The 24838-nt window shown below is 34.2% G+C and overlaps 1 protein-coding gene across 2 annotated transcripts in view; it reads right to left on the bottom strand.

Moving 5' to 3' along the window:
• Positions 1-24838, bottom strand: part of SPRED1 (sprouty related EVH1 domain containing 1) — a 97903-nt gene that overhangs the window by 60521 nt on the left and 12544 nt on the right. The window contains exon 2 of one of the 2 annotated variants that reach the window (XM_076004236.1): positions 2618-2711. The exons of the other annotated variant lie outside the window; for it this stretch is intronic. The gene's annotated coding sequence lies outside the window, so the exon portion shown is untranslated. The remainder of the gene's footprint in view (positions 1-2617; positions 2712-24838) is intronic. 2 annotated transcript variants of the gene reach the window in all.

Genomic DNA, 24838 nt, shown 5'->3' with positions numbered 1-24838 from the left:
AAGTCTGGTAATGGAACTGTGAAAGTAAATCAAAAGCCTGTATAAAATAAAAGTAGAATTTATATATAGAACTGAGAGTGAGCTTTGGGAGAAATATTCCTTGTTTAAAGGAAGAGAGAAGACAGTGACAGGAATCAGTTACCTAAGATAGGTGGGAAAATTGAAGAGTAAAGTGTAATGAAAGCCAAGATGATAGCTTTGTCTTATGCGAATGTTTACTGGGAGCATAATTTGAATGCAAAAGTACTAATAGATTGGTACAATAAACGTAAACTACTGATTTCTCCAGTTAATATAGAATAATGAGTAAAGTTATAAATTCAGATTCTATTAATGTATCTTTTGGTTAAGTCAAATCACTTTAAGATAGTCTATTTTTCAGAAAGGATTTAACAGCTATAAATATTTGAATTTTCTATCTCTTCTTATTTCACAGAAGACTCAAACTGGCCTATACTGATACCTGTAATAGCATCATAGGTCTTAATGCAGAGGTCAAAAACATACATAGATGAGCAAAAAAACCTACTTTAAGGGATTATAATAACTTGTAGTGGTAGGGGCTATGGCCATCTAAAGGGAACACTTAACACTCCACTCCAGCAACTGCCTTATAAGAATGCTGGCTTAGTATTAAGAGAATGTTTTGCTTTTTTTTAGAGAAGCTGGAAACTCTACTTATGTGAAATCTGACTTCTTAAATGTTGGCTTATTTAAATGTGGACTGATTTCAACTCCAGTTTTCACCTCCTATCTTAACTAATAAGTAATGACTCTATGTAGAAATATAAGTTGTTTTATTCATTTTTTCCACTGCATTTATCTTTTTTAAAACTAGAAAACTATACAATAAAAATTATACAAATAAACATAATCTATTTGGGGATTCACCAAACAATGCAAGCAACAAGAAAGCAACTATACTATACCCTTAAATACTTAAATTAAATGTCATTTTAATGCATTTTTTCATTTCAAAGTGTTAAATATACTTTGCTCTTAAACATGAAATATAAAACCTATAAATCCCCAATAAATTCATCTAGAAATGACCATACTAATGACCAAGAATCACAGCAAAACTTGTTCTAATGAAAAACTCCATTGGTTCAGAGGTTCCTAAACTCGTGTCGGAGGATCCGGATAACTTTTTAAAGACATAGATTCCCAAGGTCCACTCTCTCTGATTCCTAAGAGATGAGGCTTGGGAAACCTGTATTTTAAATTCCTGAAGTAGTTATGGTATAATATTTGCAAATAACTACTTATTCAGAATATTACTAAATTAGAAATTAGTAAAGCTAATCTTAATTTTGAATAAGCTAACTAAAAATTTGTCATGGTAAAGTTTTATCCACAGTAACTTATTTCCTATCACTTCAGGTAATATAGCCAGACAGTTATTCCAGTCTTGGGCTTTAGATAACCTTAAGAATTAAGTTCCAGGCCGGGCGCTGTGGCTCACGCCTGTAATCCTAGCTCTTGGGAGGCTGAGGCGGGCGGATTGCTCAAGGTCAGGAGTTCAAAACCAGCCTGAGCAAGAGCGAGACCCCGTCTCTACTATAAATAGAAAGAAATTAATTGGCCAACTGATATATATATAAAAAAAAAAATTAGCCAGGCATGGTGGCGCATGCCTGTAGTCCCAGCTACTCGGGAGGCTGAGGCAGAAGGATCACTCAAGCCCAGGAGTTTGAGGTTGCTGTGAGCTAGGCTGACGCCACGGCACTCACTCTAGCCTGGACAACAAAGTGAGACTCTGTCTCAAAAAAAAAAAAAAAAAAAAAAAGAATTAAGTTCCAAAGGAAAGCACAAACACAAGGGCTCAATATTCAAAGCAAAAATACTGATTTACCATAGCATGGCAATCTAAAATCTCTTAATAGCTCCTTACCATTAATTTTGAAAGCTACCCCTCTCTGACCACCTCTCCCACTGCTCACTCACTATACTCCAACAACAACAACAACATGCTTGCTACTCCTTAGTTATCTTTCCTTTACTTGGATACTCATGAGATATTCCAGTGGCTGGCTCCTTTTCAAGTATCAAATAACATGAGTCCTCCTCAGAATAGCACCAGCATTCACTTTCCTTCCATCTCACTCCATTACACTCTTATTTCTTTTTTGATTTTATTCCCCTCATAATGTTTATGACTATCTGAAGTTCTTAAATGTTCATTATCTGTCTCCTATTAATAGGATTTATGCTCCATGTGAGCAGGGACTTTGTTTTCCTTGCTCACTACTATAATAATGTCATATGGGCTACAGAAGGTATTCAATATGTAATTGCTGAATAAATGAATGGAAAAGCATACAAAATCCCAGCCTTCTTCTCAACTCATTAACATGCCATATTCATGAGTCTCTATGAAGACAATAAAATATTTTATAAAATTTTAGTCATAAGGAAGACTGAAGTAGAAAATTTTCAGTATCCCAGCCTCCACTACCTTCTTCCTCTAAGCTTCCTTTCCTCTAGCAACAGTTATTCACTCTTTGCCCTTGTGGCCAAGTAATTTTGACTTAGGTAAACATGACTCCAGAAGTAACATACAGGAGTGCACGCAGGTACATTCTTACAATCCAAGCACAAACCATAAGATATAAACCTTTTCTCAATTATGTGTCAGTCAGAGAAGACCATCTCATATCTCAGAGTGATTCATGATGCAAGTCTTTCCAGGAATCAGGTGCCTCTGGATCCTGAGAATGGAAGGATGAGTAGAGGTAAATTAGAAAGAAGAGAGGTGAAGGAAGGGGGAAAAGGGCTTTTCTGATGGAAGACTACAGTCGTCCCTCAGTATCCTTCAGGGATTAGTTCTAGGACCTCCCTCGGATATCAAAATCCTCAGATGCTCAAGTCCCTAATATAAAATAGTGTAGTATCTACATATGCACATCCTCCTGTATACTTCAAATCATCTCTAGATTACTTATAATACCTAATACAATGTAAACACTATGTGAATAGTTGCTATTCTATGTTGTTCAGAGAATAATGACAAGATAAAAAAGTCTGTGCATGTTCAGTATAGCCACAAAGTTTTTTCAAATATTTTCGATGATCAGCACTTAGTTGAATCCACAGATGCAGAACCATGGAGGGCCAACTGAATTTTACACCAAGGCCACAAGGCAAGAAAGAGCATTATAGAAAATGATATGCTGCAAGATCCAAATAGACATTTAAAAGGAGGTGAGAGGGTGCAGTAATGAGATATATGGACCAGCTCATACAGAGCCAATTAAGGGTTCTGTTATTTGCCTTAAGAAATAACAGATTTTGAGCAGGGAAATAATATGATATCTTCATTTTTTAATAAAAATCATGCTGCCTTACAGATTAAGGAAAAGATGGGTAGGGGGAGAGAGAGTCAACAGTTGACAGAGAAGGTATTTTAGTAATCCAGGTGAGAAATATAGACTAGGATGCTAACTAGACAAATGGATGAGAAAACTGAAGGAACTAAGATTATTTTTTGGAGGTAACCAGTGTGGTCCTAAAGCTCTGATCTCTCTGTTGCATTTTTGTGCCTTTTCAATTGTTTCCAACCACTAGAATAAAGGATTATGACATATTTTAAACAAAGTGTTAATGGAATAATGCAATTCAACTAAACAGTGATGGCAACTGCATTATTACACAAAACATCTGTGATAGAATACAAATATTAAAAAGACCTCATCCATCTAAATAGCATTATAGATATAATACAAGTAGCCCTATAAGAATGTGTAGGAAAAATAAAGATATATAGAAACAGAAAGGAGAAGCAGGATCTCAAACATAAAGTTGATAAAGTGGGACAAGAATATCCTTACATAGTTTGCACTCTACAATTCAAACATTGGAAAAGGGAACTAAACTGAAAATCAAGAGACACTGTGTCATAGAAACTTTACTACCCTGAATGATGCTAAAAAACCAAAAAAATTCAACAGTCATTCTTTAAAATATTAATGATAAAGAAGTAGTTCCTTGACACAGTAAAAGGCTTAATCAATAAAATGCAAGTTACAACAATAATAAACTCAATAATTAGTACCATATCTAAAAAGTGAAATACCTTGATGAATTTCTAATAAAGTTAGACATAGGATATTACTAGGGAGATTTAAAAAAAGAAAAGGTATAAGTAATGATCAGAAGAGGGAGAATGAGGAAAAGATAAATGAAACATAAATATTGATTTAAAAATTATCCTTATTTGCAGATTATATGTTTGCTTACCCAGAAAACACAAGCAAATTTCCTATTAGGAAAACAGGAAAATGCAGTATAGTGTATGGATAAAGGAAATAAAACAATTAATTGGCTGTCTTATTTATCAATTAGAATTTGCAACACGTACAAAAAGAGTCACTTCACAATAATAATGTGCAGGACCAATATGAAGAAATCTGCAAAATTTTAATAAAAATGTAAAAGACTTGAATAAATAAAAAGATATTATATGTCTTCTGGAAGCAAAGCTCAGTATTTTAAAGATGACAATTGTGTCTTAATTTCCTGTTTATCTGTAAATTCTAATTGGAAATCCAGTTAGAAATACCAACGGACTTTTTTGGAAAGAAGGCAGTAACTTGGAAAAAAAAAAAGAGTCTTAAGCATACATTGAAGCCAAGAACATCTGAGTGATCTTTTAAACATGGGTCAGGTCATATGACTCCTGCTCCTAAACCTGCAAGAGCTACATATTTCACTGATGGAAACAGTCCAACCTCTAAACACCCTACACCAGGCGTCCTCAAACTATGGCCCATGGGCCACATGCAGACATTTTTGCCCGTTTGTTTTTTTACTTCAAAATAAGATATGTGCAGTGCGCATAGGAATTTTTTCACAGTTTTTTTTTTTAACTATAGTCTGGCCCTCCAACGGTCTGAGGGACAGTGAACCGGCCCCCTGTGTAAAAAGTTTGAGGACCCTTACCCTACACAATTTGGCTCTTGTTACCTTTATGACCTTATCTCCAACCTCACTCACTCACTGTCCCAGCCATAATGTTCTTTCTCTTCCTCAAACATGCCAAGCATAGTGCCTTTACCTTGATTGTGCTCTCTACCTAAAGCATTTCCAAGACAGTCTATATGCCCATTCTCTTACCTCCTAACTTTGCTCAAATGTCACCTTCTCAATGAGGTACTCCTGCTGCGATCACCTCTATTCTATTCAGCATTCCATGTATTTTGTGCTACAACCGCACTATAGTTTATTTAGGATTAATATTTTCTGTGATCCCTTGTAAGCCAAAGACCTTTGTTTTATTGTTAAATACATCCTTAAACTAAAAGAGTGTCTGGCACAGAATAAGCACTGAAAATATCTACTAAATAAATAAACATTTAATTGGAAGGGGAGGGGTGCTTTGCCTAGTTGTTATCAGAGTGTATTATAAAAATATAGTATTTGAAAAGAGGGAGAGGCAGCAGGAGCAATGGTCAGTCCTGTGAGGCAACAGGAGCCACTGGGAGTAAAAAATTATACATTAAAAAAGGTACAGTATTTAAAATAGTGTAGTACAAATGAAACACAGCAAGTTTCTCAATGTGTGGTTCATAAAACTCATGTATCATAATAATCTAATGTGTTTGTTATAGAACTAATTCCTAGATCCCACCTAAACTTTTGAATCATAATTTCTGAAGGCAAAGCCCATGAATCTAATTTTAAAAATCCCAGATAAAGTGACACTTATGTACAACATAGTTTGAAAATCACAGGAAGAGTCCAGAAAACACCCAAATGCATGCAACCATTTTAGTGTATGATAACAATAACGCACAGTAAATTTGTAGAAGACAGCTTATTCAATGAATGGTGTTGGAGTAAAAGTCTAGCTATCTGAAAAAAAAAATTAAAACTTGAATCTCCACATTACACTAAAATTAAAACTACATAATTATTAAATATTTTAATAATTTTTGTAATTTTAGAGTAGACAATGCCTTTTTGAACTTCCACCAAAGTCAGAAATTATAAGAGAAAAAAGACTGCTGTAGACCCAAATGCATAAAAATGGGAAGTCTCTGTATGGCTAAAAACACCAGAATATTAGCAGATAGATAGATGATGAACTTGGGGAAAACAAGTATCATGCATGGCAAAGATTAGCATATTATTAAATAAAATCTTATAAATTAATTTGAAAAAGAATGTAAAAATAAACAGAAAAATATGAAAAGGCAATTTATAGAATAAGAAATGCAGGTTGTTCAACCTCACTAGTAATCAATAAAATGCAAATTACAATAATAATAAGATAACACTTTTTATCTACCAAACTGGTAAAGACTTAAAAGTCTATTCATAGCCAGTATTCATAGCCAGTAGTCTTCCATACTGCTTATGGGACTCCAAATCGCTAAAATATTTCCAGAGAGTAATTTGACAAATTTAAAATATACATACCTTTAGACCCAGAAATTTTACAACCAGAAATTTATTCTAAACTAACAGAGAAGTATACTCAGGAGAATATTCACAAAGCTCTATATCTTAACGTTGTATAGCATAGTAAAAAAAACTAGAAAGTGGCTAAGGACCCCTCGGTAAGAGACAAAGTAAATTTTCAGTCATTAAAATTTAAATTTTTATAAGCTGACACAGTAAGTTAAAAAAAATAGACTTTAAAACACTATAAACAGTTATCAGTTTTGGAGAAAAAAATATATATATAAATATGCCTAAAAGAAAAATCTGAAAAAATTTACAACAAAATGTCATCATGATTACCCCTTAGAAGTCAAGATTACCTTTATTTTCCTCTTTTATAATCACAAAAATCAATAAAGCTACCTAAAATAAAACAAAGCAATCCAAGCTCTAATAATAAATATTTAATAGAAAACACCCAATAGCAAGCATTAGCCCAGCTCTTACTATCTGCTCAGTCTATTTTGGATATTTGGTTTCAGGCATTATCTTTAATTCTGACAATAACCCTGGAGAGTGGTGCTATTTCCATATTACAGATAAGGAAACTAAAGCTTCAAGAGGGTAAATGACTTTCACAAGATCACATCACTTGTAAGTGACTGAGCAAGGATTTACTTAGATCTCTGCTGTTCTAGTCCTACCCTGCAACTTAAATAGGTATAACTAGAAATGAAAAACAGTTACTCTTTACCCTCAGCTCCACTTACATAAAAGAAAGAGTATTTGGGATAAACACTCTCTAATTACATTTTTTATTTTCTATGATTTTATAAGTCTAAATGTAAGCTCCTAGCACCTACTGAAAAAGCAGGATTCCAAAATCATCCCCCCTTCACCCTCACAAAGAAACAAATCTCAAAATCTATAATCCTATTTCACGAAGTAAACATACCTACCTTGTCTACATATCTTTTCACATTATGCCCCTTACGTTCAGCAACCTGGTACCTAATCAAAATACATTAGAACTTAGGAGAAGCTTTTTAACTATGAGCAGTACTAGATTCAAATTAGTATTTGAGTCCTCATATGAAGCAGCATGAGAACAGTGGTTAAAAACAAAAAACAGCATCACAGTGAGGCACTTATTAACCTATTAATATAAACCACAGTCCTTACATGAAAGAAAAAACAGGCAATGGCAAAATCAAAACAGCCATTATCAGACAACTACAAACTTTTCATTTCAAAAGTTATAATGAGTAAGAAATTACAGTAAAAAGGTACAGAATACATAGGTACAGATATTAGGAAATAGGCATAGATAACAATTTACAAGTGTTTCCAAGATCCCAAAACTCAAACCTTCCTAACACCACTTACCCCCTCGGTCAGTAGCTTTTATATCAGATACAACTGGAATGAATCAAACACACTATCCATAGCTTCTTGAACAGAATAAGAAATGCTTAATTGATGTAAACCAACACCCATTCCTAAAAAGATATATTTATGGAATATGAATGTAATAGGACCATATATGAACTCAGTAATAATGCTGGTGTCTGCTGGACTATGACAATTTAGAAAGTATTAAGTTAATTTCTTAAAACAAGAAGAGCTTTTTCAGTCCACAGAGAGCCACAAAAACATTCTTTAGTAACAAAATAAGCTTTACCCTGTAAGAACTCATACTGAACTAAATATCAACTTTACATTTAGAATTTTTAGGAACTTCTGTAAGTGAACATTAATTGAGTATGTGTGTTTTCCTTTAAACCAAAAGATTAATGGGGGCCCAGCGTGGTGGTTCCTGCCTGTAATCCCAGCACTGCAGGAGGCCAAAGCTGGAGGATTGCTTGAGGCCAGGAGTTTGAGAGTAGCCTGAGCAACATGAGACCCTTCTCTACAAAAAAAAAAGGAAAAAAAATCAGCCAAGTGGGGTGGTGCATGCCTGCAGTCCTAGCTACTCAGGTGGCAGAGGCAGGAGGATCACTTGAGACCAGGAATTTGAGGTTACAGTAAACTATGATCAGGCCACTACACTTCAGAAAGGGCAACAGAGTGAGACGCTGTCTCTAAAAAAACACTTCTATACAAAAAAAACACAAAGATTAATGGAGGCTGATAATTTTTCCTTCATCTGTAAATCTCACATTGTAGAGTACTTCTCTAAAGCTATGCATTTTATATTATTTACTTTTATAGAAAAACATATTTTTCATGGGGTGGAAATGTAAGAAACAGAGCAGTGTATAGTATTAAGTGCACAAAAATTAAAAGCATAGTTAAGCAGTCATAAGGAATCTGAAAGATCTAGAATAACCTGACACACAACAACACAACACTCCTTCTGAAAAGATGCTTATTGACAATCAATCCTTTCTGCATAGGACAGTCCATTCCACTATCAGACAAATCACATCATTAGGAAATTCTCTTTTATATATAACAAAAACCTATCCCATACACTTTTGACTTCTATCCACTGATTGTAGATTTACTCTCAAAGACAAATAAGTTGACTGCCATTATTTCATGAGCTTTCCAATTATTTGAAGACAGCTAATATTTTTCACTGATCGACTCTTCTACAAGCTCAACCTGACCAGTTCCTACAACTTGCCTCATCTAATCTAGTTTCTAAAAAGTATCTCATCAAACTGGTGGATTATGAATGTATCATAATGGTTACATATGTATTGGGAAAAAAACTGATAACCTTTCAGATATGGATGTTAGATGATGAGCTAGACTCATCACCAAAGCAATGGATTAAAAAAAAAAATCTGGGAAAAAGGTGATGACAGTAGTTGATTTGGGATAAGGATATAGATGACTGTTATCTTTTTCGTACATTTCTGTATTTTTTAAATTTCTAAAAAGTAAACAAGCAATTCACCCAAAAGCTAAATGATCAATCTATTTCTTGCCAAGATCCTGCTAGCTACCATGAAAATCAGAACAGTGCTTTTTAGAGAAGTTTTTTTCATTAACTTGTTGTAGGGATTAATGAAGAGACTCTGATAAAAAGCATTATGATATACTGGCATATTCCTTTAAAGAGGCAAATTAGGTATTTCTCTTCCAACTGATATTACCTATACTTTAAGAATAAGTGGTGATTATTGGTATCAGTGCTTCCTAAAAATAAAGACGACTTCCCTAAATAAATTATCTTCCCTTAACAGAGATTAGGATTGCAAGAGACATATCATAGGAAAAATATCAACAGAGGCCACATTCTTCAGTGGAAACAACATTGAACTGACAATCATGAAGACAAAGTAACACAATGCAACTGTAATATTTTGGGCAAGTTATTTTTTCATTCTAGGATTTAGTATCCTCATCTATAAAAATAAGGGAGAAAAGATGCTACTTAATCAAAATTTTTCCCATTCCAAATTTCTTTGGTTCCAAGAAACACCCAAGACTTGTAAAATTATCCTAGATAGTCCCCATAAATGTTTGTCACGTATTACTTAGTGCTTAATAAGTGCTTAGTGCTACAATAAGAACTTTTAGTGCTTTTACAATTACTTAGTGCTACAATAAGAACTTTTACTATTTCTTTGCGACAAATTAATTACTACTACTGTTACAGCAAGTGACCAGCAATGGACCAGGGAAAGAACCGAGTGGCACACAGAGGGTTGGAGAATCAGCTTTTATTTCGCCAGCAGGCTCAGAGGGGCATACCACCAAATTCTGAGCACCACTTCCTTATTTCTCTCCAGTTTTATACATTTCTTGGGGTTACACACAACCAATATCCAATTAACTGTGGGATTAGTAGGATCAGCCGTAAACTTCACATGTATCCAATCAGCAATAGATTTTTGCCTCAGGGCCCCGGGCAGGGGCTTTTCCCTATCACTACTGCCACCACTAATGACAGTATTAATAGGCAGCTGACACCTCAGTATTTGTTATATGCAGACACAGTTCAATGCTTTACATGGATTATATTTAACCCTCATGATAACCTTCTAAAAGAGGTATGATGGTTATATTCATTTTAAAGATGAGGAAACCAAGGATACAGAAGTCCACTACACAACTGGTAACTGACAGAGCTGGGCCATGAACATGGGCAGAAGGAACTCAAAAGTATGAATGGAAGTGTACTTCAGAGGCTGTGATTAGATTAAGATAGCACTGTTTGACACAAAACCACACATATCCTCTTTGGATCAAGATGCTAATTTAGAATAAGATTAAAAAACAAGAAACAATATTCTGCATCTACTCTTAAAACTAAATTCTCATAAACTTAATCTGAATTACAGAGCTACAGCCTACATAAATCATGGCTTTAGCCTCACTGGCAAATTGCTCTAAACAGAGAAATCAACCCATAATTTAAAGGACAACAATAAGAAAAAGTGGTAGAATTCTTACTGGTCACTCACCAACATTCAAAGAACTGTATCATGATGCAATACAGTCATATGTGTGGGTGTCATATTTGTAGGTTCCACATCACCAGATTCAACCAACCTCAGATCAAAAATGTAGTTAGGCTACAATGGTTTGCATCTGTACTGAACAAGTATGGATTTTTTTGTCACTATTCCTTTAAAAAGCACAGTATAATGACTATTTACACAAAATTTACATTGTATTAGGTATTATAAGTAATCCAGGGATGATTTAAAGTATATGGGAGGATGTGTGTAGGTTGTATGCAAATACATCATTTTATACAAGAGATTTGGGCATCCACAGATTTTGCATTTGGGCGGGAGTCCTGGAACCACTGCCGCACGGTATCAAGGGAGACTGCAGTGTACATTTATATTTTACTCGAACCTTGATGTATACAATGAGTAATAACTTCTAAGAGTTAATAATGAACATGAATTTTTGTCTCAAGATTTTTCTATACTAGTGAGTAAACATACACACAGAGTTTTATTTCATATCTGTTTTCATTTTTAAAATTTACTATGGAATATCAGAGGCATAATTCTATATTACTTGCCACTGCCATTAATATTTCCTTATATTGACACCAGAAATTTCAAATACATTTCTTTCTTTTAATGTAGAGGCACAAAGATGAGCTTTATAAATATTATTATTCTTTTTTATGAAGTCAGACCCCCAAACTATCATAGCAACCCAGAAAAGCAATGCCCAGCAAGTACTAGCCTGGTATTAGGAACTAGCACAAAAATGTATCCTCACTCTGTAATGTGGATACTATACTGATCACTATTCCAACAAAACTTTACAGACCAGAATGTTTCATAAAAGTTAAATGATTCTGAAATAAGATTTAAGGAAAAACTACATTATGTTCTATAAATCAGGTATAAGCTAAGAAAAAACAGGATCAAAATGTGCAAGTCAAAAAATGTTTGAAACAGAATTAGACTGAGAAAATCCTCAGCTTTAGAACTAAGAGATATTCTGAAAACCTAAACAAAAAATTTATATACAATAGAAATAGTACTTCACATAGTAGGTAGTATAAAAATTTAAAACCACCTTATAATATTAAGCCATGACCTTGTGCAAGTCACTAATTTAAGTCTTGTTTGTTCACTTGAAACATCAAAAAAATACCAACTCATGAATCTATTGTGAGAATTAAATGTAGCAAAAAAAGTGCTTAACCCTATTTAACAAATTGGTGTCATTTAATGAGTATTATTACTACAGTTATAAAAATGATACTATTCAATTGGTGTATAATATTACAATTATGAACTAACAGTATAATAAAAGGAAATACATATAGATATAAGTAAATCTAAATATTACATATTTAAATCCTAAGCCATTTGAATTCATAGATAATGAAATAATTTACAATTATCATACCACCCACCCTCTATACCTAAAATACGTATCAAGGGGGGGGGAAGCCACAGTAAACAAACAAAACACACTCTAGCCACAATGTCCCCCAATACATATGCACATACTCAAATACCAGCAATGGCTGGCACAATGTCTTAGTCATAGCAAGCATATAGTAAATATTTTTGGAATTGCAATGACTATATTGTTTTAAAATAACTATACTTATTATTAGCAAGTAATTTTGAATGTATTTCAATTAGATTGTATTTTGTCCTTGTCGGGAAAGGCATAGCAAAATTAATGGAAAAGCAAGTATAAGGAAGGAATACTATGGTAACAAGGGAGAGTACATAGAAAGAACCCAGACTCAGTAGTAAGAAGCCCTGAGTCTACATCCCAACTCTATCACTTTACCTAGGTGTTATAAACCAGACTTTTAACTTCAGCTTAATTTTCTCAAACTGTAAATATGGTTAAGTGCCACCATATTACCAACTTTAAGTATGGTGTAGTGCCACCAACCTCACAGAATTACTCTGAAAATCAGAGGAGATAATGCATGTAAACATGGTCTGTAAATTCTAAAACAAGATACAAACGTTAGCAGCTTTCATTATCATTTCCAACTCTGGTGCTGTAAGATGCCTGACACTTCCTTTTTGCAACCAACCTCATCCCAAAGCCAATGAACACATCTAGAATCCATATAATTATTTCTAAATATAATTCTCCAAAAAAGAACCAGAGCTCCTCTGAGAAACAGATACCAAACCTGGGGCAGGGAAAGCATAAGATGAGCATGGAAAATCTTGTGATACCAGACAGGAAGTGCTAAAAAAAATGAAGAAACATGTCAAAAGGACACAGCAACCAACTTAATAGGCTTCCCCATGGCCAAACTGAAATAACAGAGCATAAAAATTATGATAGCAATGGATTATAACTGATACTAACAGAAGTACTTAAGTAAATGTGAGAAGTGAAAGCTCTTCTATAGAATTACAATTAATAGAGGAATGATAGTAACAAAAAACAATCACCATTTGGCAAACATCACAACTAACTGTTGCAGGCAAGAATCAGCAGCAGATGCTAAAAATAGTAAATATATTAATAGAAAACAGGATATTTACTTAGTCCCAAAGTATGTCCCTAGAAGACGTTTATTATCAAGAGAATTTAACAGTTGAGAAACCTGGCAAACACCATCTTGACCAAATGATCAAAGTTAACCAGTAATGGGATATATATCAACATCACTGACCTCCTGAGCTGATGCATGGGGACACCATCACTCTGTAGTATTGCTGCCAAAATGCATAAATTGAAAAAATTGTCAAGGTTATAAAAGAAAGACTGAAGATCTGTTTCATATTAAAGGAGACTAAGGAGACCTGACAACTTAATGCAATGAGATCATGGATTGTATCCTAAACTGGAAAAAGAATATTAGTGGAAGAACAAACAAATATCAACAGATACAAATATTATCAGTTGGTAATAATATTGTACAGATGTTAATTTCCTGATTTGGCTATGTAAGATGTTAATGTTTTAGGAAGCTGCCTGAAGGAAGTATAGATATTCTTTGTATGTTTTTTCCTACTTTTTAGTAGGTCTAAAATTATTTCAAAGTGAGAATGAATATACATGTAGTGCCACCAACCTCACAGAATTACTCCGAGAATCAGAGGAGATAATGGGTGTAAACGTGGTCTGTAAATTCTAAAACAGTATACAAACGTTAGCAGCTTTCATTATCATTTCCACCTCTGGTGCTGTAAGATACCTGACACTTCCTCTTTGCAATTCCCAAATATCCCTTCAAATCTATGAAAAGAACTGGAATGGTTAACTGGAACTACATGCAGAATTTTGTCCCTAAACAAGGGTATCTATCAGTGCTTAGATTTCTACTCTAAAGGGAAAAAAATTCTAAAAATGCAGTCTCACCACTTAAATATGAATCCCCTCTCCCTGTCCCCATTGACCTTAACGTAGATTCTAAGCACAAAAACTTTCTAAAGGAACACAGCACTATGAGGAGGACTAGCTCAGAACTGTCAATAACTGCCACGTATCTGAGTGCTAACTCTATAGTATATAATAGTGAAAATATTCTCAAGATTACCTATGCTATCAAGAGAGGCAATGACACAAACATGTTTACATAATCCCTTCCCTATTTCTACCTTTATCTTTCACCACAAAACCTTCAAGTTTTTAGTGTAAATAATTGAGTGGAAAGGGAGAATAAAAATATTGATAGTTATTCAAGACAAGTTATTTGAGGAGTCTGGAACAACAACCATGTTCTTCACCTAAAATATCCCTCAGTCTTCCAATCAGAAATCTCGGCTGTTTAGACTTAGAATAACACATCACATGCACTTACAATAAAGCCTGACCCAATTGGGCTAATTATCATACTTATAAAGCATTCATTCCCAAGCTTTTGCAAGCTAAGAAAATGATATCTTAAAAAGATTAAAGTCCTACACATCGTATAGACCTGCAGTCCCCAACCCTAGCCTGTTAAGGACCGAGCCACAGAGCTCTGCCGCCCTCTCCCTAAGTCCTCCAGGTCATCAGAAAAACTCTTCCTCGAAACTGGGGGCGGTGGGGGCGGAACAAGACCCCGCCCCCACCGCGCACAGCAGGAGGTGAGCCGAGAGGCGGTATTTACAGCTACCCCCCATCGCTTTCAGCTGGCCTCACTGCCTGAGCTCAGCCTTCCCCTACCCCTCCCGTGGTAAAATTGTCTTTCACGAAACCGGTCCCTGGTGCCAAAAAGGTTAGAATAAAGTAATATTCATATGTAAAAAAAATTTTACTTGCAATTCCTAAAATATAAATTAAAGCGAAAGTTACAAAAAGACTACATTCACAATATTCATTTCATCCTTAGCTTAACAGTCATTAAATCTTTAACCCTTCTCACACAATCTGTCTTGCCATACAAACTTCAGAGTGAATCAAAGACAGTTAATTAAGACTGTAGCTATCTAAATCACAAGACTACTGAACTATAAAGTTAAGCATAAGATATAAAGATGCCTCAGCAAAATGAAGTTATTTTTACTTTCAACAGTTTTTCTCACTCTTACGGAAAATCTGTATTTTCCCCAGCAGTGAATCAGTATCTCTAAGTCCTTTATTACCAAAGATCCAATCATTTATTTCTAATGATTTATTTCTAATAGATTCAGAACTGCTTCAGGGAAAAATCCAGATATTATTCATCGACTTCCCCAAAGCCTAGAGTCCTAACACCTGAAACACAGTACACCTGAACACAGTAATCCTCAAAATGTTAGTTCCTATACTTTCTGTGGCATATAATAAATGTTGTAGCTATTTCATTCATTATCAACATTAATGGCTGTGCCAAACCTAAGAGCAATGAAAAATCCAGGAGATGGACTAAATTTGACTAATAAGAAATGCTACTACATCCTGATCTCCATCTGTTTGGCTGCTTCTATCAGACCTACCATTCCAACACATATGTGTGATTGATCCTTTTGGGCCTGCTGCACTGAAACACTTAATTACTACTAAAATATGTAGTATACACATAATGGCTTTGAATTAAAAAATATTTCCTTGCAGAAACTGGCTTAAACACTATTTTTACAGGATCTAAACACTTTAACATCTGATGTTTTGATAATACCCTACTTTGGTGTGCTATAGAATCAGGTGTTTATTATTGTCACTCAATAATTACTAAGTAAATTCTCATATCACTAGAATTATCATTTTAAAATAATATTTATCTTTAAAAATTCAATACCTTAAAAAAAGTCAATACCTAAAAGATAAAAACAAAGTATCTACTGATCATCCAGCAGATTGTAAAAGTTGACTGGTTTCATAAAGAACTACCTCAAAGATATCACCACCAAGAAATGTTAAAGGAAACAATTCACTCAATTCAAGGGATGTTACATACAAAAGTTATATGAAGATTAGTATACATTCAAGTCCACTCCAGAATTATTATTTTTTCCCCTGAGACAGAGTCTTGTTCTGCCACCCAGGCTAGAGTACAGTGGGTATGATCATAGCTCACTATAGCCTCAAACTCCTGAGGCTCAGGTGATCCTCCTGCCTTAGCCTCCTACCACTCTAGGTTTTTTAACTACTTAATACATTAAAATATTCTATTAAAAATAATTAACTTTGGATAAAATTATATAATAAGCATAGTTTATTTTAGTATTTATTCATTGTGTTTCTGTATTTATATCAATATCATATAAAATATTAGTATTAAAATTGCCTTAGATTTTAATACTAAAAAGGATAATGCAAATAACAGATTACTTTGAAATTAATGATGGCTGTAAAGATTAAGTCAAATTACAAAATATTAGAACCAAAAGTACTAGAAATCATCTGAGCCATCTTATTCATTCTAGCAATGAGGAAACTGAGGTTTTGCAGTAAGTTTCTTTTTAAAGGAAGATTACACACTGGGCAATATTTAACCCACAATAATATAAAGATAGAATGAATAATCAACACTCACCATCACAAGCACATAAAGGCCAAGAGACTGATGGGGCAGAAGAGAAAGAAACTATAAATGCATAAATATTAATATTTGGAGAGTGGTAAAATATCATATCTTAATCAGGTAAGAAGCTGGAGCCTGACCTGACCAAGTTTGAATCCCAAACTCCATCATTTACTAGCTCAACCTCACCAGGCATCAATTTCCTCATCTATAGAATGAATATAACTGTGCCTATCCAATAGGATTATTGTGGGATTAAATGAGTTTAGGCCGGGTGCAGCGGCTCGGCTCACGCCTGTAATCCTAGCACTCTGGGAGGCTGAGAAGGGCAAATTGCTCAAGGTCAGGAGTTCAAAACTAGCCTGAGCAAGAGTGAGACCCCGTTTCTACTATAAATTTAAAAAAAAGAAATTAATTGGCCAACTAATATGTATATAGAAAAAAATTAGCCAGGCATGGTGGCACATGCCTGTAGTCCCAGCTACTCGGGAGGCTGAGGCAGCATGATTGCCTGAGCCCAGGAGTTTGAGGTTGCTGTGAGCTAGGCTGAAGCCATGGCACTCACTCTAGCCTGGGCAACAAAGCGAGACTCTGTCTCAAAAATAAGTAAATAAATAAAATAAATGAGTTTATTAATTAATGTAAATTAACTAATTCACTAATCAATTCAGTGTCTGACACATAGCAAGCAGTTAAAAAACTATAGCAAAAATCATTATCTGTTACAGAAAATGCAAATCAAGATGACAATAAGGTATAATTTTACACCAATTCTCTTACATTACTAAGTGGAAATATTAATAAAAATTAGATATATTTGGGGACATGATTGAGCATTACCTGGTAGACTTGAAAACTCAAGACATCTCTTACAATCTATTTTAACCCTAAATATATACTCAAGAGAATATTTAGCACATACATATCAGAAGCATAAGCAAGAATGTTTGTAGTAGTAATGTTCATGACAGCAAATACTTGGAAATAACTCAAATACCCTTAGACAAGAGAATGTCTAAATTGTGGTAACTTGACACAATGGAATGTTATACAGATGAATGGAAAACTATATTTTAAAAAGGATAAATCTTTGTATGACTGAGTTAAAAAAAAACAAGTTCCAAGAATCAACAAGTAAGTAAATATATTCATATTACGGAGTTCAACAACAATGAGACACTATTTAGGCATACATATATGTGATAAAACTATTTTTAAAGGCAGGCAGTAGCAAATACAATTCAGGACAGAGGTACTCCTGAAAAAAGATAATAAGATAAAAGCACATTAGGTAGATGTTATTTATCACTAATGTCCTTATTCTTAGATTAGGCTGTGGGTGATTATTAGTCAAATAAATAAAAACTGAGCTAAAATAATAAACTATAGATGTACATACATAAGACCAATGTTGACAGTATGAAGCAAGAAATGATTAATCCAATTCTGCACATCTAGAAAGTTACTGAAGGTTAAGTGTCACCTGCTTTGGTATGCAGGATTCAATGAAATAATGTATATTTGATACAGTAAAGTGCTTAATACATGTTAGCTGCTATCCAAAATGGTATAATCTACCAGAAAGTATTACAGAATAAAATACATTTTAAACATAAAAATCTCTTCTCGGGCCTGGCGAGGTAGCTCACGTCTGTAATCCTAGCTCTCTGGGAGGCCGAGGCGGGCGGATTGCTCAAGGTCAGGAGTTCAAAACCAGCCTGAGCAAGAGCGAGACCCCGTCTCGAAATTAATTGGCCAACTGATATATGTCTAAAAAATTAGCCGGGCATGGTGGCACATGCCTGTAGTCCCAGCTACTCGGGAAGCTGAGGCAGAAGGATCGCTTGAGCCCAGGAGTTTGAGGTTGCTATGAGCTAGGCTGACGCCACGGCACTCACTCTAGCCTGGACAACAAAGCGAGACTCTGTCTCAAAAAAAAAAAAAAAAATCTCTTCTCATGCTAAACACCAACCTCTTTCCCGTATTTCCAAAGCAGAAACCATACCTCATAATGATAAAGAGATTACCCCAGGCAAACAAGTAGCACAGCAAAGCTTCTGATTCCCTACCAATCCAATGCTTTTTCCACTGGATATGTCCCACTTGTTCTGACATTCACTACCCTCATCGATTGTCTGTCTTATATGTACCACCTATATTATCCAAAACATGTTGTTCTTAAAAGATTTTAATCACTAGCCAATTAAAAAATAAAACAAAAACTACCACAAGCCATAAATAAATGATAATCATAAAATTTATACAGTAAAAGCCAAACAGTATTGATCTGTCTACCAGAGACTGAAGCTGATACTTCTCTTTTAAAATACACACACACATATATATATACACACAAACATTTTTTAATATTCAAAAAGTATTGAGAAAGGAATAATTTCTCAATTTAATGTAATGCAATGTCTGTGAAATAACTAAAATTATCTTAACATAACAATAGCAAATTAGACATTTTGGAAAAAGCTACACTACCTCAAGCTATCGCCCTATTAAAAAAATTAGAAACTTTCTTCAACAGATTGAACAGAGAACATATTATGTAAGTTTTCAAAAAATGTGTTGGGCTTGAAGGAATAGAAATCCTTCAGACCTGTGCTATCCAATAGTCACTAGCCAACTGTGGCTATTTAAATTAAATAAAAATTTAGTTCGTCACTCAAAACACATTTCAAGTATTAGTCAAATAGCCACACTGTAGTTACCATATTAAACACCACAAATAGAACATTTCCATCACCACAGAAGGTGATGCTTTACTGCTCACTGCTTTAGATTCTCAAAGGCTTCTAATAAGGTCCAACTAGCAACAAAGGGAAAAAAGGAAAATTTTAGCAAGAAAAACGGTAGTACATCTTTCGGTAAAGTAATAAGAAACATTTGGAAAGAACGGAGAGACAAGGAACTAAATGCTAATAGTAAAAATACATTTTCTTTTTCTATAATTCTTTTATAACCAGATGATTCTTTCTGAAAGTGGGAGATATACTAAGGGAGACAAGAATCCCTCTTCAACTAAGATGACAAGGTTATTACTGCAATTGAGGAATGGACTTAAAAACTTAGAAAAAAAGGTTAAGAGACTGAGGCTGTATATGAATGTATAATGACAAACACTTATTTGATGCTTACTGTGTACCAAACACTTTCAACATAGCCTATGAAAACTCTTATAATTACCTTTATTAACATAAAACAATAAGGACAGAATCCTCAAATAATGGACAGAATATCTATATATGTGTATAGGTATATGTATTTTAAATAACAGGTCCTATATAATGATTTCTTATTTACTATACTTTCATCACTTTAAAATGTTTAGGATCTACTTCCACCCCCTACATCAGGCATCCTCAAACTACGGCCTGCAGGACACATGCGGCCAGCCAGAGGACATTTATCCGGCCCACCCCCACTGCCTGTCCTGCTTAGCAGCCTACTTGTCCTGGGCCCACAGCGCGCATGTGTGGAATGTGCGGGCTGCACTCTCAAAGGACCCTCCAATGGTCCGAAGGACAGTGAACTGGCCCCTCGTTTAAAAAGTTTGAGGACCCCTGAGGCCTACATGATCTCAACATCCTTGTGAATTTGTTTAGGGATGATTGGAAGTTAGTCAGTAGGATAATTTGTGTTATATATAACTATACAACCTTTCATAAAACAACTTAGATTTACTGTGATGACACAAAGGCTAACTTTTATATTCTATTCTATTCCACATGAAAATATAATGCTGGTCAAGATCCACTGCAGTTGAAAATCTTCTGCTCTAAACTACTATGCAGTATTTGGTATGTTTTTCTCCTCTAAAGCTGTATCTCCTTGTTAGTACTGAAGATTTAACATTTATTTTTCAGCTTATTATTTCATAAAAATAAGAGATAATACTAAAAGGTATAGAATCCTCAGGGGATTGGGCTTCAAGGTCAGGTTGTGAGGGATTGCAGAGGAATTCAGATTTGAATTTCTGTAGCTAGACTACAGATAACAAATTGTTACATCACTGCTTTTCTCAGATTTGTTTACTGAAGTGCTCCAAATAACAGGGCAATGTATACCAAAGTATTATTTAAAAAATATATAATTATTTTAAAATCTAGTAAATTATCTTGAAGATTTATGTGAGCACTGAATTCTAATCAATAATACAATTCTTCTCACAAAATAATATGTTTTTAATTATTTGTATTAGGAAAAAATTGAAAGCTTCTTAGCCACTAAATCTTGACATATTTGTATCATATGGCATTCATAAGCACATACACTTTGTCAAAGGGTAAAATGTATTTGTTACTGTGACACAGTCAAAAAGTCTAAAAGCCACTGTTTTAGGGCATAAGCTTTGGAGACAGAAGAAGACCTTTATCAGCTATGTAATCTTTGCCAAGTTAGTTAACTTTCCCAAGCCTCAGTTTCCTCATCTTTGTAAATGGGGGTAGTAACAGTAATAACATTTAAATGGTTGTTATGAAGATTAAATCCATAAAATGATTTTAAGCCAATGCTGATAAGCACTCAAATATAAGCTGTCAATTAATTATGTACTGGGAGCTATATATAAAACCACAAGGTACCAAAGAACAAAAATGGAATCTAAGAAATTTGAGTATAAATTTCCTTGATAAATAATTCACAATAGAAAAAACATATAAATTGTTGGAAGTGGCAATTCATATCAAAAATAAAAAATTACTACTCTCACAGTTATCCCACTCCTGTAAATTTATCTTAAGAAATTAATTGAACATGAAATAACAGTTATATGCAAAAAGGTGCTCATTACAATGTTATATATAATAGCAAAGAGGTGGAAAAGTAGTGTTTGCTAAGGAGATAATAGCTATGTAAACTTTTGGTACAACTTGAAAAATATCACAGGTATTGAAATTATTGAAAAACTATATGAAGTCTTTATATTAAGTATATTAAGTATATATGGTGAAAATGAATAATAAATATTTGTGTGTATACTATTAAAACAAGTAAAAATACAGATGTATAAAACTAAATGCAAATTAAAATTGTATTGGGTTTTTAGTTGATTTCTTTCTTGATGTAATTATTGCTCTTTGTCCTTCCAAAAACAAAGAAAGTCAGCTCAAAGGATTTAGCTTAGTTTCACTGTATTCCTCATACTACCTGACTAAATTTGAGATGGGGTAAATACAAAAACTGGATGATTTGATGTTAGTGATTTTAGTTCAATTTATTCTATTTATCTAATGTATGCTAGGGCCTAGTATACATTTCATAGCTTTAGACTCAAAAGAAATAAGGTCTATTTAACACAAGATAAATTCTTTTTCTTTTTGGCTCACAAGCTTGCTCCCTGCCTGAAGTATCAAAAAGCGGAAAAAATGCTGCGGAAAACTAAGGTTAGGAGGCTAGCTTGTCACATTCATTCATCTCTCATCACTCCCCTTTTCTTTTTAAAAATGGTAATACAAAGTTGAAGAACATCCTAATTTCATATATTTTTGAAGTAATTTGTTACAGATTCTTAAATTTTACTAAGTTTGGGTTTTTTGAATCAAGTAACTCTCATCAAGAGAAAAAATATGTACATTGCTCATCATATTTTTAAGTTCCTGATTTATGCTCACTGAAGATCATGATTCACAGATAACTTCAAATTCATTCCTAAATCAAGTTCGTGATTACGTATCCAAGCAAGGTGATTATTTTTGAATTAACAAATTATACAGTTTTTTTCAGAACAGAAGGACTAAACCTCAGGCTAAATCAAAATGTATACAGATTTTTTTGCTTTAGTTGTTAATGATCATAACATGAACTGGAGCTTACAAGACTCTCAGCTGTCCAAATTAAACAGACTAAAGCCCATCTTATAGGGATCTTAGTTTGATTACTGATGCAACAAAATAATGTCTACATCTTTAATAATTTAAATTTCCAGCCAGGTGCCATAGCTTATGCCTATAATCCTAGCACTCTGGGAGGCTGAGGTGGGAGGATCACTTGAGGCCAGGAGACCCCAACTCAACAAAAAATAAAAAAAAATTAGCCAGGCGTGGTAGTCCACACCTGTAGTCCCAGATACTCAGGAGGTAGAGACAAGAGAATGGTCTGAGGCTAGGAATTTGAGATTTCTGTGAGCTGTTATGACATCACTGCACTCTGGCCTGGCCAACAGAGCAAGAATCTGTCTCAAAAAAAAAAAAAAATTTAAATTTCCCTAAACTGAAAAATCTTCCTTTCTCTTTCTCTCCCATGGAAGTAGATTTCTGTCCTCCATATAATGACACTTGAAAGTTCCTGCATACAACTCTAAGAAAGATGGCTTTTTCCATAGAAAATGAGACAGAGACATCAAATCTACTTATAATTCCAAAATGCCCTTAAGTATTAAAATTGTTCCAGTGACAAGCTCTAGAAATATACTTTTAAAATAAATAGTTGTGCTAAACAAATAAAACAAAAAACGAGCTAGAGCTAGTTCTTTGCCCTGTTGTCCTGCCCAAAACTAGTTATATCTACCTCCTCACTCAGTCTTTGCCCAGAACACAGAAAAAAAATGTTCACAATATAAATTTATATTAATTTTCAGCTTGTTGAGATTTTTTCTGCTTGTTGGATTTTAAGTTTTTCTGAAAAGCTGCTTTCTAACATTTAAACTGAAATACAATCTTTCTAGCAGGTTAATAATCATTTTTAAGAAAAAAGTAACCCCACCTTCAGGCTAAATGAAAATGAGCACTGATTATTTCATGAACATAGTACCTTTCCTTTAAAGAACTAAAAGTTCTTTTTAATATTCTCTTACCTCAAAAAATGTTATTGTGGGAAGAGAGGTTACATTTATCTTAACATCCCTCTGAAGTAGGGACATATTATCCTGGTTTTACAGATGGAGAATCAAGCACAGACATGGGTTATATTATTTGCCTAAGTCTTAATGCTACAGTCAGCAGTAACCCCACAATCATGTTAATTTTGAATACCAGGTTAACCGTAAACATTTAATTAGTAAATTTTGTTTTGAAAGGGCCTCTCTAACCACATTAAGAATAAAGTACCCAAAGACTACAAAATCCTCTGTCAACAATTTATTTGGATAAAACCCTGCAAGATCAGCCAATATCTTGGTTTTCCTCTCATAAAATCTTAAAGTTCTTTAAAACCCAAATATAGATAATTCCTTTATGTCTATCTTCCCTCTACTTTCTAATTCTCAGCAGCCTTCATTCCTGATAGGATCATTATTATATGGGATCCTATCATTTTCAATACTCTCAAATCCTTTCTAGCTAAGCCCTTCCTTTTTCTCATCCACCTCCCCTCCCTGGTCCACTGTCCCAACCCCCCAACACCCTTCTCTTCAACCACCAATTCCAAAATCCTTACTTCTGGCCTCTTTAAGTTGTAGGGGCAGGTGGCAATGATACTCCCACTCTTAACCCTTTGCACTCCCTTGCTTTTTTCTCAATTCCTTTATTCTACTCAGGATTTAATTTTTTAAATACCCAGATTTTACAAAGCGCAGCAGTAGAATAAAAAACTGGAGTTTCTTTTCATACAAACTTATTTGGATTTTTTATATTTCAAATTATTGATACATTCAAAGAGTAATTTTAATCTATATAATTTTTGCTAACCATGTCGAGTCACACTCGACATCCAAGTGCAAAGGGTTAAGTCACTCATCCCACATTCACATTAAATATGCTGGCACTGGCTCAGGACTCCTCTCCACCTCAACTCCTGATACCATCCTAGCAATCTGAACATCCATATTGTTGACTTTTTTTTTTAAAACATATTAGCAGATCCTGGCTTCTCTATGCCAACAACCTTCATTTCTGTTTCTGCTTTAATTTTCCTTCATATGTCATCACTCTGGAGCCTTTGTTCTTTGACTGAAATCTCTGCATCTATTTCTCCTACTTACATTCCATGTTCTTTAACTTTACCGGAATTTTCAGTCCCTCAAAACAGCTGTCAACTTCTGTGTCAACTTAACACTTCTAGCTTATTTTCTCTTTAAAATCTAGTCTGTCCAATGAGTATATGAGATATAATGTGGTATAAAGACTTCGGAATTTGGATCTCAGTTCTGCTACTTACTCCTGTGTGGCT

The sequence above is a fragment of the Microcebus murinus genome, chromosome 6 (assembly GCF_040939455.1).
Source record: "Microcebus murinus isolate Inina chromosome 6, M.murinus_Inina_mat1.0, whole genome shotgun sequence".
Taxonomy (NCBI): domain Eukaryota; kingdom Metazoa; phylum Chordata; class Mammalia; order Primates; family Cheirogaleidae; genus Microcebus; species Microcebus murinus.
The sequence above is the reverse complement of the archived record's forward strand: the minus strand, read 5'-3'. Positions and strand labels throughout refer to the sequence as shown.